We start from the raw sequence: 19,467 nt of genomic DNA, 5'->3' as shown, positions 1-19,467 counted from the left end.
CCGCAAAGGAGATACAAGAGGAAGGAGAGAATGTTCCATGCAGACGGAACCAGAGGGGAGGGAGGGTCAGGCACACTTTGGGGAGCTCAAATTAATTCAGCCAAGAAAGAGACAGGGGCATAGCACAAAGGGTTTTGTACACCATTGCCAAGTCCGAGAACTTCACTGGGGGATAAAGCAGACCTTGCAGGGAAGTGAGCGAATCTGAGAGACTTTTGGGAGTTGAATCAGTAGAACTTGATGACTGAATATGAGAGTAAGAGAGAGGAGTGCTCCCCGGAAGAGCCCCATGGGTAGATGGCGTGCCCTTCACTAAGATGAGAAGCACAGACACCCTCTCCTTCTGGGATGGAAGAAGCTTTAGATCAGGTTCAGATACATCAAGTCTGAGGTTCCCAGGAGGTACTCACATGAAGTCATCGGCAGGCATTTATTGAACACATACTATGTGCCAGGCACTCACCAGCTTGGGATTGTAATAGCAGCATGGCCTGTGCCTGGAACTCACGCCCAGCTCCTCACCTCCAGGAACTTACCCCTTAGTCAGAAGGAAACGTTTAATTGGCACACTTATAAAATGATTTTATATAATTATTGCAAAAATGGACACGGAACTATAAATAGCTGATCCACTTACTACTTAAAAAGAGAACAGGTATTGACCTGCCTGTTGGTAAACTAGGGAAACTAGTAACAATAGGCCAGATTATGTGACTGAAGCAGTTATTTTCCGGGTGAAAGCTGGCATTTTGAGAAGTTATACTAACTTTCTACACCACAAGGCGCGGAACCAAATGGGAACAAAATTTATTGAATAATGACCTTGTGGTTTAAAAAGATAAGTTTATTGGGATGCCAGGCTGGTTCAGTTGGTGGAGCACCGAACTCCTATTTAAAAAAAAAAAAAAAGAGATTGATTTATTTATTTGAGAGAAAGAGAGCATGAGCTCCTGGGCATGAGTCAGGGAAGTGGCAGAAGGAGAGAACCTCAGGCTGACTCCCTGCTGAACATGGAGCCTCCTGAGGGCTCAGTCTGAGATCATGAGCTGAGCCAAAACCAAGAGTCAGACACTCAACTGACTGAGCCACCCAGGCGCCCTGGAGTGTGGGACTCTTGATCTTGGGCTCATGAGTTCGAGCCCCATGCAGGGTGTAGAGATTACTTCAAAAAAAAAAAAAAAAAAAAGGGTAGAGGGTAAGTTTATCTTCAAATAAACAATAAACAACAATAGCAGCAAAAACCTAACCTTAGGAAATAGTTTATCCTTCAAAGTCAAGAGACTAGATCAAGGGAAGAAGTACTCAATCCTTCAAAATCAAGGCTGTTTATAAGGATAAGTGTATCAAGTATATCGTGACAAGTGTCACACCTGTGTCTAACTGCACAAAGGCTAAAACTAAAGACAACATTTGATTTAGGATAAGGAAATAATATCATGAACGTGTAGGATAACGAGAAGATACTATAAGCCATTATGAGAGGCTGTGAAATCTTTAAAAAGGGAAGTTTCCGTCATCACAAAATATATTCTAACATTAAAAGCATAAATGGGTAGCCAAAATAGGGCTTATAAATTAATTCAAATTATCAGTGTTTGTCATGAAGTTGTAAAATCTGAAGCTCAACATTATATAACCAAAGAAGCTTTTCCACTTAACAAGAATGATGAACAGTGATGATGATGATGATGATGATAGGCAATAATTTCCAGACCGGCTCCTGGGAGCCAGGCCCAGGGCGTGGAACCTTTTATGTGCGTGATCTGTCCAACCCTCACAGTCATTTACCTAAGAAAAAGGTGTTTTTATGATCCCCATTTCACAGTTGAAGACATGTAATACACTGCTAATGTTCTCCTCATTCATCAAAAGAAGCAAACCTCTAATATACTTGGTTGTAACAAACAAGCATGGCAAATACCTCCTGTCTCATTGCTTTATCTATGTCAGGGTAAGTGTTTTGTTTCAGCGAAGTGTGAAATATATATATTAACTTTCATTCTCTCCTCAAAGACAAAACGAGTGCTAGTCAGCAGTAATCTGCCGTCTACTTACCAACAATTACCCCAAATTGGAAAGTTTATATCGTGAGTCACCATCTTAGACTCAAACCATCCATTTTCCAATTAGAAATGTTTAGTCTGTAAAGTTAGAAATTGCTGCAAGCAATGAATCAAACTGCCAAGAAAAAGAAAAAGGCTGTGTGTTTTCCTTTAATGTAAAAATTTTAACGTTAATCTTTTGGTAGCCCTTCTTGCTTTGCACTTGACGTGAAGCTCTATGAAGGCTTTAACCTCTCTGTGGGGATGGCAGGAAAAAAAAAAAAAAAGCAAAATTTGGTTACCTCCCCTTTGCTTTTGAAATTTGGCATACAGAAAAATCTAACTGCATTGCCAATTTGCTGGAGGTGTTTCCAGAAGGGAAAATATAAAGACATTTAAAAAAATGTATATATACATCAGCTGGTCTCATTCCCCAAGGATTTTCCAAATTAAAATAAAAAAATTAACTGAGTTCTAAAATAACCTGCATTAGAGTATAAAACATCAAAAGCAAAAAGAATTGCTAGTTCCAGATGCGGGGATCATGCAACCTCACATAAACAGGTTAAAACCCTTTGAGAAAATAATTCAAATGTTATATACCGTGTGGGGAAAGGACATTTCACAGACATGCCAATGAGCTGTAAGAAACTATAGAAATACAACATTTCGTTATATTCAGAACACAGATGTTCCGTCCTTTTGTTCGGTCTTGTTGAATAAAAGGCACGGAGAGAAAAAACCCAAGTAAGAAGTGGATAGGGCATTACATAAACCATTTCCCTGCTTTATTTGTATTCTTCTATAGGTTTCGCTAAGTAAATGCGGGTACAGTTTTTCCTTCATATCTTCCCTGAAGGAAAAAAGTTCAACACATTTCCCCCTCATTTCTCTCTTTTAAGCTGTGCCATCTTGTCTTACACTATAATCTTCCACTTCGGAGCACATATGAAAACAAAACACAATCTTTAAAAAATAGAATTATTTCAATTGGAACAAAAGTAACACAGTGGTGATTTGCTTCATTAAAACAGACATTTGGAAAATATTCAAAACTCTAAATTAAGAGTTCTGCTACCCCCACCCACTCAGTCTTCATCTTCAAATAACTTTCCTTATGGTTCCATTTAACAAAATTTAAAATGTAAAAAAAAAAAAAAAAGAGAGAGAGTCATTTGCATGAACCCCCTAGTGCCAAACTTGATTGCATTTCATATCATTCACTTAATTATTATGGAAAAATCAAAACAGAAAATCAGTACAACTGATTAGCATTGCTAAAGTGCTCCTATTAGAAAAAAGAAACACAGCAGGTAGGATTAACTCTTGCTACCTACTAGGAAGGCAGGCTTTGCTTATTCTCACAAAAACCTCGATAAATAATCAGGTTGAATACAGTCCTTACAATGGATGAATCTAGGTTCTTTTTTTTTTTTTTTTAAAGATTTTATTTATTTATTTGAGAGAGAGAGAGAATGAGAGACAGAGAGCATGAGAGGGAGGAGGGTCAGAGGGAGAAGCAGACTCCCTGCCGAGCAGGGAGCCCGATGCGGGACTCGATCCCGGGACTCCAGGATCATGACCTGAGCCGAAGGCAGTCGCCCAACCAACTGAGCCACCCAGGCGCCCTGAATCTAGGTTCTGACGATAGGGAGTAGTTTATCAGTGTATTAGGGAGAGATAAATAACGGGGGCATTGACGTGCTAATTTATTTTTGCAACAACAGAGGGATAAATGATGCCAGACAATCCTTTCTGCCTCTAAAATCTATTTCCTTCCTAGAATCATTAAGTGCACTCATAGAAATAACTTGGGTGCCCTCACCCAGTTTTTCTTCAAGCTCATTTCCTTAAAATCATCTCACAGTTTTCTAAGCGAGAATAAATTTCATGATTAAGAGTAGTCACATTTCCACAATCCCTACCCCCTCTCTAGGTACCAAAAGCCACCAATTTTCCCTGATCACACCATCATGTTATCTGTAAATAACATACTAGCTTTTCCTCAGAAAGGCTGCCCAAGTGGGACAGAAGGAACATGCTGTGTTCCTCCTGGAGCTTCAGGCCTGTGACTAGAATATCAGAGCTCCAGCTTGGGGGTATCAACGATGTCAAAAGACACTCATGTGAGTCTTGATCTCAGGGTTCTGAGTTCAAGCCCCACATTGGCAGTAGAGCTTACTTAAAAAAAAAAAAAAAAAAAAGAATAACATTACTGGTTGTCCTGGGAACAACCCCAGATGAGAACTTCCACAGAAATACTACTTTGCAGATAAAAAGAATCCAGGAGGCATTGTTGTGATTTCTGTTTTGACCATCCAAAGCTAGTTATTCTAGCAGCGTATGACTTCAACCAAGCATAACTCTTTCTCTGAAGCAATGCAAGTACCATATATGTTGTGTGTGTAAAGCCTCATGTTCTTTTGCTCACATCAAACACCACAACAGAGATATTCTTCTGAATCACATTAAATCATCCTATATGGGCAGTCGCACGGCATTCTTTGGAAGGCTCCGAGAATATAAGTTAATGCAGCTATTAACACCAAAAACATTTATCAAATCCTATTCTACAAACTTATAATGGTTTCATAAGCAACCAAAAAAAAAATATCCCCCCATATTCCCTATTAGCAGGAAGTGAGTGTTTCATATCAGTTTTGGCATTCACTGGACACTTCACACCAAGCAAGAACGAGGCAAAGCCCTGGGGCTGCCAGGCTCTGGGCCACCCTGAGGAAGCTCACCAGCTACATGAAGAATGGCCACAAATGGACCATTTCAATACAGCACGAGGCAGGCATGGTTAAACCCAGAAGAAGCTGTTGTGGGAACAGAGAAGTACAGTCTCACCGACTTAACCTGCCAGCTCCGCATGTATTATCTAGGTGGCATTAAAGGGTAGTTTGGGGGGAGGGGGGCCCTGATCACCCGCACGTCCTCAACTTTGGTAAGTACTCTAAAACACCCCTAGGAATCCCACGCACAGCACATGGAAAATTCCACAAACAATACTCACTAAGGATCTAAGTTCAAGCAACTGTGGGGACCATGATGCCTTATAAGGCACGGTCTCAGCCTCAACAGGTCAAAATCTACTAGGGATGAAAATTCTAAATAAACTATTATTTGCCAAATGAGTCAACGTAGAAACAAAGGGCCAGAGTTTTAAGAGGAGGGAAAAACCAGTGAGCAGTAAAGTTTTATGAAAGAGGTTGAACATGAACAGGAGCGTTCAAAAGAAAAAGAACTAGAAATCACTGAGTATCTACCTCATGCCTTGCACCTCATGTACGTAATCTCATTGGCTGAGATTAAATGTTTCACTTGAAAACAGACAATTAGAACAGCAGAGATTTGAACCAATCTGGCTGATGACTACAACATCTGTGGTCTGTTCTTGGCATCACATCCGGGTAAAAGGAAGCCTTGAGTAAATGAAAACCATGGCAAGGGGCCATGAGGCAAAGAGAGAAGTGGGAGCCAAGCCTCGCGGGTGGAGAGCAGGAGGACTTGTAAGGAATCCTGAGAGGCAGTGCTAGAAAAGTAGGCAGAGCTCAGTGATAAAGGGTCTTGAGCACCAGGCTAAGGAGTACATATGGTTTTATCTCGCTTGCAGTGGGATACACTGAAGTCTTCGAGCAGGGTGCTTTATTAGATGAAAGAGGTGTTTTGGAGATTAACACAGAGAGGGTGTGCAAAATCCAACGAAGGGAACAGGGACTGGGGGCAAAGAAAGGGGTGGAGGTTCATGCATTCAGGTTTGGGGTGGATCTGCCCTTGGAGGGGGGATAGACTAAGGGAAGTATACAGGAAGTGTAAGGGAAAGTAAGAATTGGTGAGACTGGGAGAAATAATAGAACATAGGGTCAATATCAAAGACAGCTGCTGCACCTGGGGGCCTCAATCAATTAAGCATCCAACTCTTGATCCCAGCTCAGGTCTTGATCTCAGGGTTGTGAGTTCAAGCCCCATGTTCTCCTCCAGGCTGGGTGTGGAGCCTACTTAAAAAAAGAATAATAGTAAAATAAAAGAATACAAAATAAAAAAACTAAGAAAACAAACTTCTGATGTTGATCATGAAAATAAGAAAGTGAAAACACCCAGTATCAGAAAAACAAAGAGAGAGACATAAGAACAGACTCATAAGGGATGTTCGGGGTGCCTGGGTGGCTCAGTCAGGTAAGTGACTGACTCCTGATTTCAGCTCAGGTCATGGTCCCAGGGTCCTGGGATCAAGCCCCACATCAGGCTCTGCACTCTGTGCTGAGCATAGAGCCTGCTTAAGATTCTCTCCCTCTCTCTCTGCTCCTCCCCACCTCCCAGCTCGGTTCTCTTTCTCTAAAAAAAAAAAAAAGAACAGCTGTTGTGGCTTAAAACATTATGAATTGCAGTTTTATTTGCTCGGTTCAGTCTACTTATCTCCTTTTGGGGAAACAATACCTCTCTTTTTTATAAGAAAAAGAAACTTCAAGCACCACTTCTCATTCCAGGGTTCAGTGAATATAATCATCTTGATCTTCCTAAACTTCTCATGACTTCATATTCCTCAATAACATTCCCACTCATTCTTCTCCATTTGGAGTCCTAATTTATTTGGCCTCCACCAAAAAAAAAGCTCTATTATCCCTTTTATAAAATTTACCCTTTCTTTCTTTCTTTTTTCAACAACTATGCTCTGGCAGCCCTAATTATACCCTAGGGTTGTAGCCAACCTCCAGGCTGACCTCCAACGATCCCTGCCTTGCGTCAGCCCCTTTCTCGATGAGTAGACTGTGCAACCAACAGGATACGGCAAAAACGACAGAGTATAACTTCCAGAGCTACGTCATCAGAGGCAACACAGTTCCCATCTTGCTTTTTGGACCACCCTTCTTGCAGGCAGCCGGCTGCCATGCCATTAGGACACTCAAGCAGCAAAGTGAAGCCTCAGGGGAGGCTTCCCGCCAACAGCCATGTGAATGGATCCTCCAGCCCTGTCAAGCCTTCAGGTGACTGCAGCCCCTGCTGACGTACTGAGCTCCTGAGCCAGAGCCACCAGCTGAGCTTCTCCCAAATTCCTGACACGGACCAAAACTGAGGTAACGCACGTTTGCTGTCTTAAGCCACAAAGTTCTGAGGTAACTGAGCTGCCTCGTGATAACCTGGAGAGTTCTCATGTGCTCGGGGCCTACTGGTCACTTACAAAATACTAAATGGGTGGATTCTAAACTTTTCTCTGGGTTGCTTTTTCATTTACAAATAAATGCTCCTTTTCCTTTCCTGCCTTTGAACTAGTTTTCTATGATGATCTCTGAAAATATATATATAGTATATGAAATAAATACATAAAAATTTACTGATAGAAATAAAATTTATATGTAAAATAAATAAAATTTAATTATTTTTTTGCTTTTAACTATTTTGAAATAATTTCGAAGTTATTTGAAAGCTATAAATATACAACAAAGAATGACTTTCACCCAGACTCACTAGCTGCTAACATTTTGCCACATTTACTTTATCACTATCCACTTAAATACACATACACATCTTTAACCATTTGAGAGTAATGTGTACTTTACCACTATCCATTTACAAACACACACACACACACATATATCTATTTGAGAGTAATCTGTACATAAAATTATGCCCCTATGCCTTTAAATACTTTAATGTGCATTTCCTAAGAACAGGGACATTCACATATGTAACTATAGTACAATTACCAAAATGAAAAAATTTAACACTGATGCAATATTACTATCTAATCTAGAGACCTGATTCAAATTTCATCACCTGTCCTAATCATGTCCTTATTTTAACCATCTTCTACATAGAAATTTTTCAAAGGCTTTGCTGAAAAACAAACAACTGTTCTTTCAATCAGCAAACCCTGGAGAAGGCAGTCTTTGCCCTCAAAGAGTTTACAGTCGAACGCAGAGTGGTATTGTGTCTATGGTAATGACAAAGCAATGTAAAATGGGATTAGGGTCAAAAGAGGGTTACCAAATAAGTTTGAGAGTTGAGAAAATCTTCCCAACTGGTGAGTGGGCATAAAAGATCGCACTGTTGCGGATTTTGTTGGGTAGATGGAGCAGGGGAGGTTGTACCCAGAGGAACCACTGGGAGCAAAGGCAGAGAAAGAAACTTTGCAGAGGGAAAGGCAAATGGGCGAAACTGTCTGGAACACAGAGTGGAAAACCGAGTGAGTGAAGAGGAGTTTTAGAGCCATGTCAGGACTGGGCGCCGAATATCATGGTGTATGATTGACTCGAGGTAAGATATCCAAACACCTCATGAGACCTCAGGCAAAGAATGGATGGATTTGAGAAAAATGAACTAGAAAATAGGACTTGATCAGCCCAAGAAGAAAGGGAGACCTACTGCCTTTTTCTTTCTTTTAACCAACAGTACTGATTGAAGAAGCTGATGGGTCAGATTTGACCAATCCCCTGACACAATACCAGCAGGAAAAAAATCCAGTTGAAATAAAATAAATGACAAAAGAAGGCAATTTTCTTTAGACAAAAAAAAGTCAAATTATACTACAGTGGAAAAGGGGAAAATATATCTTTCTGACATATAGCAGGATACATGGGTACCATCAGAATCTTAAGTCTTTCCTTACACATGGGGTCAGAGGCGGACGGGGACAGGAATGGGAAGCCTATGTATTTGCACGGTCTCTTTCTCAGGAAGATCCTTTGCAGTGGTGCATACTGCTATAAGTAGGAAGGATGATGACGCTCATTCTGCCCCCACCACTGGCATGACAAGGGCCACCCATATGTCACCTGTTCTCTTAACTCTGGGTCATTGCACTAACCCTCAGTTTCTGAGATACTATTAGGGCACAGCTGAGCAATCCAACTCAAGCCTTCCTTTCCCTGAAGATTATCTCTTACTTAAGAAAACACAGAAGAACAAAGATCCTATGGGGGAAAGAATTTCTAGGGGACTAAGATTTTAGAAAATTTTCCTATCAACTGTATCTGTCCAGATTCTATGAAGGACTCACACACACACACACACACACACACACAGAGCGTTCCTCTATTTTTTAATACTTCATAACAGGCCATATAATTTAGGTTTGTAACACTCATTTGGTTCCTAAAAGTTTCCAGGGCACGACACATATCTTGGGATCCAGAGAGCTTTTATACTAAAAAACAGAACAGAAAGTTAGAGTTTAAGGCGTTATGAGGTCTAATCAAAATCCTTTCATTTTTATGGAAGAAATAACTGGAGCCCCAAGTTATGGTGGCTCAGCGATACCACAGAGCGAGTTTGTGAATGGTCAACACTAGAACCCAGAAGTCAGGGCTCCTAATTTCACACAAATCATCTTCACCCAGTGAAAAAGCCATAGTCTTTCTAAAATAACATTCCACCTCTATAATGGAGCAAGAAATGCTTTTTGAAATGCAAATTCATTAAAAGCTAGATTCTCCAAGTAACTAAGGTATGTCCTGGCCAAAACTGAGAATCTGAATTAGAATGTACAAAACGTAGGGGCACCTGGGTGGCTCAGTCGGTTAAGTGTCTGACCCTTGATCTCAGTTCAGGTCTTGATCTCAGGGTCATGAGTTCAAGCCCCATGTTGGGCTCCGTGCTGGGCATGTCGCCTAATAAAAAAAAAAAGAACGAAAGAAAGAAAGAGCAAAAGGTATTTCCATATTTACACTGAACAGATGTTTCAAATAATCAGGGACAGCGCGACTCAAATGCCATTCTTCCCAGGGTTGCTCAGTTTAGAACCACTAATCCAGACCAGGATGCAGAGTGACCACAGACATGGCTCGAAGCAGGCATGGCCACAAAAGAGTCTGGACACTTTCATCCTCATGGTTTTAAGCCCACATGGTCAAAGGCTTTGAAGATTTGAGGCAAAATGTGAGGAAATTGCTGAAGGAATATAAGTAAGCGGAGGAACATAATTATTTGAAGTTGCATTTGGCCAGGACATTAAGGAGAAAATACTTGGGCAGCCTTCCCTCCCACCTCCGCTTCCTCACCAACTGCATATATATGCAAATATAAGAAGCCACAGCCCAAACCCCAACTTTATGACTCTTAAAATAGGGCTTTGTTTTAGTAGATAAAGTACCACATGCTGAAGTAGCAATACCACTTCCTGTGGTATCTAGACAGATCTTTTATTCACGACGTGACCCTGTCTGACCCTGAATAATGGTTCAAGAACAATCTCATATTGATAGGAAATTAAGGGCCATTCTCCATTCTACTTCCTTCATTCACATTATCCATCATTCTCTCTTCTGATGTCCCTGCATCTCCGTACTTGTCTTCCTCTGCCATTTTTAGGGTAATTCAGGATCCGCATGCCATGGGGACAGGAAAGGACGGCAACCAAGGAAAATTCTAGTGTGGCTCGGCATCAGACTCTGATCACTGTCAAGTCACTTATCTTCTCTCTGCTTTACTTCTCTTTCATAAATATCAGCCAGGAAAGCAGCTTGAATGGCAAGCAAACTTACAAAGAGAGTTATAGTTGCCATTTGTCTTTCTTATAAACTTCCAGAATGCCTAAGATTCATCAGCTTTTGTATGAACATAGCCTGTAGCAGGAAGCTGGTCCAAGACTCTTAATTTTACAAGTGGTATTACCGTGATCCAGAGAAATTCAGTGTATGCCCAAGGTCACAAAACTCTTTCATAAATAGATTCTCCTTAGGCTAATATTGGCCCAAAATTCAAGATCCTGTCAGTGTGTCTAGTACAATATTATGAATTGCTGCACACAAAGATAATCAAGACAAAACTACATTTTTTTTCCTGTGGCTGATGCCAGTCTTAATAGAATATAAATACACAAATTATAAGTCCTAGGGCTCTTATAAAAGTTTAACACTAAAATATTGATGAAATGTCCAAGACTTTCATAAGGCAACTTGTGAATGCTCCTTTTCATATCAAGGAGGAGGAGCTCACAATGAATTATGTCTACTCAATCTGTGCATTGAAGGAGAAAATTAGACATGAGCCTATAGAAGTTTTGCTAATGGCTGTCACAAAGGAGCTGATGAAAGATAAATGGACACCCCCAATTTCTTCACTGCAATGATGCTTTTTGGTTTTCTGTGGTATCTTTTGTACCTAGAGCAGCACCTAGCAAAGAGGAGGGTGACTGAATGGATGAATGAATGAATTTAATGAATAAAGTATAAAGAGAGTCAAATATGAGGATTTTTAAAAAAGATTTTATTTATCTATTTGGGGGGTGGAATGAGCGAGAGAGAAAGCACAAGCTGGGTGGGGGAGAGGGGCAGAGGGAGAAGCAGACTCCCTGCTGAGCAGGGAGCCCAATGCAGGGCTTGATCCCAGGACCCTGGGATCATGGCGTGAGCTGAAGGCAGATATTTAACTGACTGAGCCACCCAGGTACCCCAAATATGTGGATTTGAATGAAGAATTTTAAAAAAAATCTTGGATCTAGTAAGACCTCTCTTGAGTCTAGCAAGATCCAGAATTGGTAAATGGGACAAAGAAAAATCTGGTGAAAAATAGGTATTTCAAGTCATGAAATTTCCAAGAATTAATAATTTTTATGTACCATGAGGTGGTTGTGCATCCCTATGTACCTTAAATTACCCTAGAAATACTTGTCCTTTTTGTTTTTTAAAAGTTTTGGGGTGGGGGGACTTTGACCTTGTTAGTTTGAAATAGGGCAAGTTTTACAACTTTTACGGGCATTTTAGCTTTTTCTCTTTTATTCTCAGACAATTATGCTTGATCTGCTTATTGGAAATATTTTTCATTAATTTATTTTTCATAATTTTTCAGGCATCAGTCAATGCTCCAATGGCAAAATTATTGCAAGAGCTGTCATCTCCTATCTCATTTATTTACTTATTTTAAAGATTTGTTAGTCCACTTTAGAGAGAGAGAGAGAGTGAGGTTAGGGCCAGAAAGAGAGGGAGAGAGAGAATCTCAAAGAGACTCCTTGATGAGCATAGAGCCCCACAAGGGGCTCGATCCTATGACCCTGAGATTATGACCTGAGCCAAAATTAAGAGTCAACCATTTAACTAACTGAGCCACCCTCTTACCTCATGCATTTATAAGCTTTGTATATTCTAGGATGATTTTACTTCTTTGGACATATCATTTGACCACTTTATCTGCTTTCAAAAGTACTTTTAAAATCATTTTCAGTCAGTGATGCCAACTGTACCTACTAAGTATGATCGCATCCCTTTAAATTATCACCATTATATTTTAGCAAAAACTTCTATTAGGAATGAAGAAATGGCCAATTTTTTGGTTGACTATTCCTGAAAGGGTCATTAAGTTTTAAATTTCATTTTCACACGGAAATATGAAATAAAAAGTTGAGAAATAATATGCCTCTGTCATTTAGCATTCATCTACTTTATTCCCAGTTCTAACTACAGCAGTAAGCATGGAGGTAGTATTGGTCCTTTAGTTTGACTTCTTATTGTAAAGATAAAGTAGTTTTTACTAATAGCAAATTTAAAACCAAAGTCTAGAAACACTAACTTTTGAATAGCTTTTCAGTTTGATCGATTTATTCTTTTTACCAATCAACTTCCAACTGGTCCTCCATGCTGTCTCCAATTCTGTCAAAACACAAATCAGAATATCACACATCTATACTTAAAAGTTTTTTTTTAAATTTATTTATTTATTTTAGAGAGACAGCAAGAGCAGGGGTGGAGGGGTAGAAAGGCAGAGGAAGAAAGAATCTCAAGCAGACCCACACTGAGCACAGAACCCAACGAGGGGCTCAATCTCCCGACCATGAGATCATGATCTGAGCTGAAACCAAGAGTCGGATGCTTAACTGACTGTGCCACCCAGGTGCCCCTATACTTAAAAGTTTTTGAGAGCTTTCCTTTTCAGTAAAGTCCAAACTGGCATTCCTTCACTCAAGATAATCTGAGTCCAACCTTATCATCTAGAAAGTTCTCGCATGTATGTATCATTTCTATCACCTGAGCAGTGGCTGCTACCTGACTTCACTGGTTATCCTTCAAGAAGCAAATGCTACTTCCTCTTAGAAGTGCTCCCAGGCCAATCTAAACATCCTTCCTTGTTCCCATCCTCCTGGTGCATCCTGGGAGTAGATGACGTGGACTTTTGCAAACTAGAAAGGCACACTATTTTATTCACCATTGTCTTATTCATGTCTCTACCAGCTGGTAAATTCCCTCATGTCAAAACAATCCATTGTTCACCTCTACATGTTCCCGTCACATATGAGGGGCTCAATAACATCTCTTGACTACTGATTGACTGACTGAATGAATGAATGAATGACCCATGGAAAAGACAAAGGTCAGAATATGTAAATCAGTTGTTCTGGATTTTGAAATATTTTTCTCAATATATAGAGGAAGAAATGGAAGGTCAAGATTGTCCCGTTTAATTGCTAAACTCTACCACTGCAAAGGAAAATCCCAGAGTTGAAACAAAATGATTACAATACTAGGGATTATAAATACAGAAAAACAATGAAAGCTTTGCTGGAAAAATATGTGGTTCAGTTAGAGAAAAAATTTATGTTGTTTTGTAAGAGAATTCTATGGATACTTTCAAGGGCTTAATTAGTAGTTATTCTGTAAATTCATTGAAAGGTTAAAGTTTTCTTTTCACTGGCATTCCTGTATTCTTAGTAAGTGGCTCCGCTCTGACATGGCTACATTTAGTCATGATTCTTATGGACCTGGTATTCATCTCAGCTACAGACGCAATGAAGTGACCGTGAGCATACACTGGAAGCAGCAAAGGGATGGGCCAGGATGGGCTGGGAGTCAGGCAAAAGAAGTAATGAAGGTACAGGAGTCAGGGGTAAAGGAGCAATGGAACAAACCTCTCAATGGCAACCTTTTACTATGCTGAGAAGAACACTTGAGTCCTCATGGCTGAAAAGCACAATTCCTAGGGTGCACTGCATATCCTGGTATAAGGACCCATCTCAGCAAACTTCACCAGTAAAACAATGTCTGGGAATACCCTAGAATGAACCCCCACTCATTAGCAGATTATTATAGTCTACAGTAACTACAGGACTGCCCTGCTTCATGTGTTCATATAAATACAAGCTAGAAAAGAACAAAGAATATATAAGGTGATTTAAAATATACATTTGAAATATAGACAAAAGGAAAAGGAAGGGGTTCATATAATTTTAAGGCTTAATTTTGAGAAGCAACTAAGGTCTCTGATGGTCTTTGATGAAGGTCACAACGTGACTGCAAGTGAAAGAAGATTTCAATGGACCCCAAATGTACATAAGCATCTGTACATTACCTAAATAAGGCAAGGAAATGAAAAGCACAGGTGGGCATAAATACACACAAAGTATAATGTTAAGAATAAATAAATAACATTAACATTAAATATTAAACATTAATGTTAAATAGTAAACATTAATGTTAAAATAATATTAATTATTTACAACATTAATATTAAGTAATTACAGGTTTCATGGTGAATAACACCTCTGCTTTTAAAAGCAAATCCTGATAACTCTTTAAGGGCAATCTGAACCAAAGAAGCTAAAGGTATTTGAACTAAAGACATGAGCTCTGAAGTCTGCAGGGACACAGGCCCAATTTACAACATTTTGTTTAATTTCTTTCTTTCTTCCATTCTTGCTCTTTTTAAAATGTCATTTTCCTTTTGCTTTTATTATAAATCCTCTTCCTTGACACTTTTTTTTTAATTTCAAAATCTCTAATCTTCACTTTATCATAAATAATGGAAACTACAGATAGCAGAAAGCAATCCAATTGAGGCTGACCCCATCACACTGAATACATTCATTTCCTTCTTATGAAGAATCAGTTCCTATAAACTGTATCACTGTCATTTGTTCAAGGTTTTAAACTCTCTAATCATTTCATTTAAAAAAAGGAAAACTAAAACCTAATGGATTTAAACTGCCCATGAAGACCATCTCAATTGAAGAATCTGTGGAGGATGGAAATGATTTCCTGCACAGCTTATATTTTTCCTGCCCTGCTAATTTTCAAGGGTTTATGATTCATTTCTGTAATTCCCTCGGGTCAACATGTAAGCCTCACTAAGTGTTTGAAATTCAAACCATTACATAAGCTTCCTGTCAACTTATTTCTCTCTCTGCAATAATTTATGTTCTCATTAAATATCTAGTTAATGATGTGTTGGGACCTAAGTAAAAATATCCTTTAGTCTTCTCACTAAAAACTGCATAGAAACCTCTGCTGGAGCCAACGCCGCACACCCTTCATCTGATACGTATTTGTTACCTGAGGCTGCGGGTTCGTCTTTCGGCGTGGCCCATCCCACCTCCTCAACTCGACTAGAAACGCCTTGAAAGCAAAGCCCGCGTCTTGCTCTAGTCTTCCCCTGTACTTGTCCCTGATTACCACTTCTCTCCACATTTGTAAGAATATAACAGATGCTCAATAAATGGTTGTTAACTGAGCTAGATCAAAACTTGGGGCTACAGTGCATAGAAGACTCACATCATGGTGGGCAGTGATGTGAGAGAGTGAAGGGCAATCCAGGATCGCACTCTATGAATCATGGGTAGTTGACATGAGTCCAGAGGCTTGAGGTGAGAGATTGATAACTGAGAGTAGGATGGGCAACAAACACCTCATTGGGAGCCCGGGTGACTTTGAGAAACCATGCCACCAAGAGATGGTGCTTCTGCCCAGGGCTGCTCTGGCTTGGCCAAGTCACCATTTCATCTAAAAGGTCTATCCATTAAGTTATAGAAATATTTCCCCAACAAGAGAACTGAAACTAACACATGAGCTGTATTATCCCAGAAGATCTTGCTGTTCTTAGGAAAAACAGAAGAAAACTAATCTGAATCTTATGGAAAGAAAAGCTTAGCTTGGCCTGCAACTGAATAATCCGACCATAGTGTCTTTGTTTGAACCTCAGGTCTTTCCTACTGTATCTTTGTTGCTTCTTTGGGGGTTTTTTTGTTTGTTTGTTTGTTTTTAGATTTTTATTTATTTATTTAGAGAGAGACAGAGAGAACACAGGAGCAGGGAGAGGGAAAGAGAGAATCTCAAGCAGACTTGGAGCTGAGTGCAGAGCCTGAGGTGGGGCCTGATCTCACCACCCCGATATCATGACTTGAGCTGAAATCAAGAGTCCCATGCCCAAATGACTGAGTCACCCAGGCGTCCTGTATCTTTGTTTCTTAAAACAAATTTTAACATGGTAAAAATCTGAGTCTAGGGGCGCCTGGGTGGCTTAGATGGTTAAGCGTCTGCCTTCGGCTCAGGTCATGATCCCAGGGTCCTGGGATCGAGTCCCGCATCGGGCTCCCTGCTCAGTGCAGAGCCTGCTTCTCTCCCTCTGCCTCTGCCTCTCTCTCTCTCGGACTTTCATGAATAAATAAATTAAAAAAAAATTTAAAAAAAAATCTGAGTCTAAACATGCCTGCTTTCATATTTGGCAAGAACATGTTTGACACCAATGATGGAAAATATTGCCTATGTGGATAAAGGTGGTAAAAAGTAAATTACAAATATTAGGTGTCAGATGAGTCAACAAATAGGGAGTAACATTAAGGTTGGTACACCTTTACACACATGTGTATGTCCAAATGTTAAATATATACAAATTACAAGTAGGACAAGTTTATGCTCCATGAATATAAGAATTGAGATTAAATCTTGATTATGCTCTACAAATCACCTGTTTCGTGTGAGTCAGAGTAAGAGCCACATTTAAGAATATAGTCAACTAGAAATTCTCTTGGAAATATCCTGAAAAACTCAAAATTATGCATTAGGAGACAAGGAAATGAATCGATAACTTTATAAAGGGATCCAGAGCCTTTTCAAAATATTCAAAACACAATGTCTGCCCAAACCTCCATGCCTACGGCCACCCTGGATTAGAAACAAACAAAAAAATTATCTCCATGATATAAATACAGCTTCCAAACTGACACTATCCAATAGAGCCAAGGCAGAAATGGGCAGAGCACTTGGCTCTTTCCCAAGAGCACCACAATCACACAGAACCAGCTCTGAACTATTCAGAAGAGCTCAAGAGAAAGTTTCGAGCCATGTTCTCTTACTATTAAGGACATAGATTTTTTCTACCTGTCCCAGGTCATTAAACTCTTAGATTCATTTTCTCTAATGATGAGCCAGACTCATGTTCATCATTAAAAAAGAAAGAAGGAAAAACAACCTTAATGAAGACATTTGCCTTAGAAACTGTCACAAAGACAGACTTTTTCAGATGTAATTAAATGTTTTTTCCCAGATAATTTATCCTATTAAAATATGGTAATTTACTATGGTTTCAGGTTATCTGAAACCTTTCTAGGGTTGAAAACTGAAGTTAATTTCTTGCTGTAAGCAGTATAATTTGAACCTAAGAGAATCAGGGAGCATTTTACATTCACACAAGCACGTAGACGCTAAAACTGTTTATATGGGAGTTACTTAAAGGAATCTGATTGTGCCCCTGGAATCTTCATATGCTTTGGTACTGGAGTGCACAGGGCACTACAGAAAGAACGGAATCGTCCTCCCCCACACTGGTCCACCTTTCCCCTGGGGGCACCGTTGGCTGATAAGGACTTAGGAAGAAAGCCCTTACAGCAATGTCATTTTTGACAATACCGGTGGGCCCAATTCAAAAATCAGCGTGATTGGAGGTTTAATGAGGCACTTTGTTATTCCCTGCAATAAAAACGGAAAAATAGAGACAGAGTTCTTCAGGCTTAATTACCACATCTGTTATTAGGCACTTTACCGTGATTGACTGGAGTATATGTCGGACTCGGTGCCAAAAAAGCGTCCCCATGAAAGCAGCTTCCCGCTCACTGCCTGAATGACACTGGTCTCTGTTACCACCACGATTTCCATGGCAAACAAGCAAAGCTGTGCCAGCTGAAGGCACTTTCTCCTGGTGCCAGGGAAGCCGGTTGCAGGGCCTGGTCGGCTTGCTCCGACTTCTGCTCCTCGCCCTCCTTCCCTCCACCCCACTTCCCTGCAGCCCGTGACATACAGGGCACTGTTGGGGAGGCAAAGGAGCAAGGGGAGGCAATCAGGGGCTGGGCTGTGGTTTTGCTGGGATGCCTACTTGCAGACACTAAACTGGGGATGATCAATGAGTTTTGTTGCAGGTGAAAAGCATTTCCCAGCTTCTGAGGTCATGATGACGTTAAAACACCCAGCGGACAGGCAACACCAAGGAGCGGGTTTCTCAGGATCCTGGGCCCTAGGAACAAACCACCAGACTTGACTTTTAGGAACGTAGCATCTCGTTCTGTAGCATGCATGTCAGAGAAACTCACTGCCCTCCTTCCTTGTCCCCAGGAAAGCTCATCACGGACATCTTCCAGCCTGGGCATGCAGGCAAGTGTGGATCTATGCATGAAGCCACAGCTCCTTTGAGAAGGGTTGCCTTTATAAAGTAAGCCACCGTTCCACTTTTTAACGGGGCAAAAATCCAGACACCCCCAACTCGAGTGACAGTGCAGCCAGCAGCGTGGGGACAGTGACTGGTATAGGGAACCACTCTTCAGACCAGACCCACCGCATAGCCAGGAATGTCAGCACAAGCTCAACCCTGAGCACACGCCAGGTAGGGACACACAACCATCTCCTAAAGTAAACAACAGCCCAGGGCTCCAGAAGGTGTGACACGCAGGGGCAGCAGAAGTCAGGGGAAAATACTAAAACACAGATACCCTGTAAATACATTCTTCTGGAACAGTCCAGTGAAAAGGAGAAGGTCCTGGAGGCGTTCTCTCTCTGGATGGAATTTGCTCCTCGAGGATGAGATTGTATACATGTACGATGTAGTCCTCAGTGGCTATTTTCTACCAAGCAAGATCCGTGGCGTTTTGGATGCGTGGCTCCTGTTAAGGGTGATTTATGCACAGAATAGAATCCCGAAATCATAACGAGCCAAGTGTGAGAAATGAGCAAGCAGGGAAAGGATTTATCTGAACGATGAGAAAAGTCTTACCAGCATTTAATAAAAATGAAAGGAACATATGGTGTTTTCTAAAGAGGAATGAACATTAAGAAAAGCCATTATCTATACACTTGGAGAAGGGTCTATGGAACAAGTCTTTCAGTCCTTGGGATGCAGACTGGACGGCAGTTCCCTAGAGGTTTTGTCCCTAGAGCCTGCCTCATTTTCGCGAATCTTTCCAGCCTGAGGAGGGGAGAAAAGAGCTTTCGGAAATAGATGTCAGCCTTCTCAGACAAATGGCCGTCCAGTTCAGTGTCAGATACTTCCAGCCAGCCATGTCACCACAGGGCCTTCTCATATTCCCCAGACTTCTACAGTCTGGCCTTTCTCTCCTTGGCCCGTATAACGTACATGATTGAGGCTCTTTTCAAACTAAGCCTTTCCCTCACTCTCTCTTTTTTCTTTATCCACAAATGAGCCTTTGTGATCTTGAGAAGAGAAGAAAGAT

General features: G+C 40.6%; 1 protein-coding gene across 3 annotated transcripts in view; it reads right to left on the bottom strand.

The window, feature by feature from the left end:
• Positions 1-19,467, bottom strand: part of MEGF10 (multiple EGF like domains 10) — a 358,960-nt gene that overhangs the window by 124,670 nt on the left and 214,823 nt on the right. The window lies entirely within an intron of this gene.

Source organism: Mirounga angustirostris, unplaced genomic scaffold, assembly GCF_029215605.1.
Source record: "Mirounga angustirostris isolate CCGP_5_RB_7025 unplaced genomic scaffold, mMirAng1.0.hap1 SCAF_7, whole genome shotgun sequence".
NCBI lineage: Eukaryota > Metazoa > Chordata > Mammalia > Carnivora > Phocidae > Mirounga > Mirounga angustirostris.
This window is presented reverse-complemented; position numbering and strand designations above follow the sequence as displayed.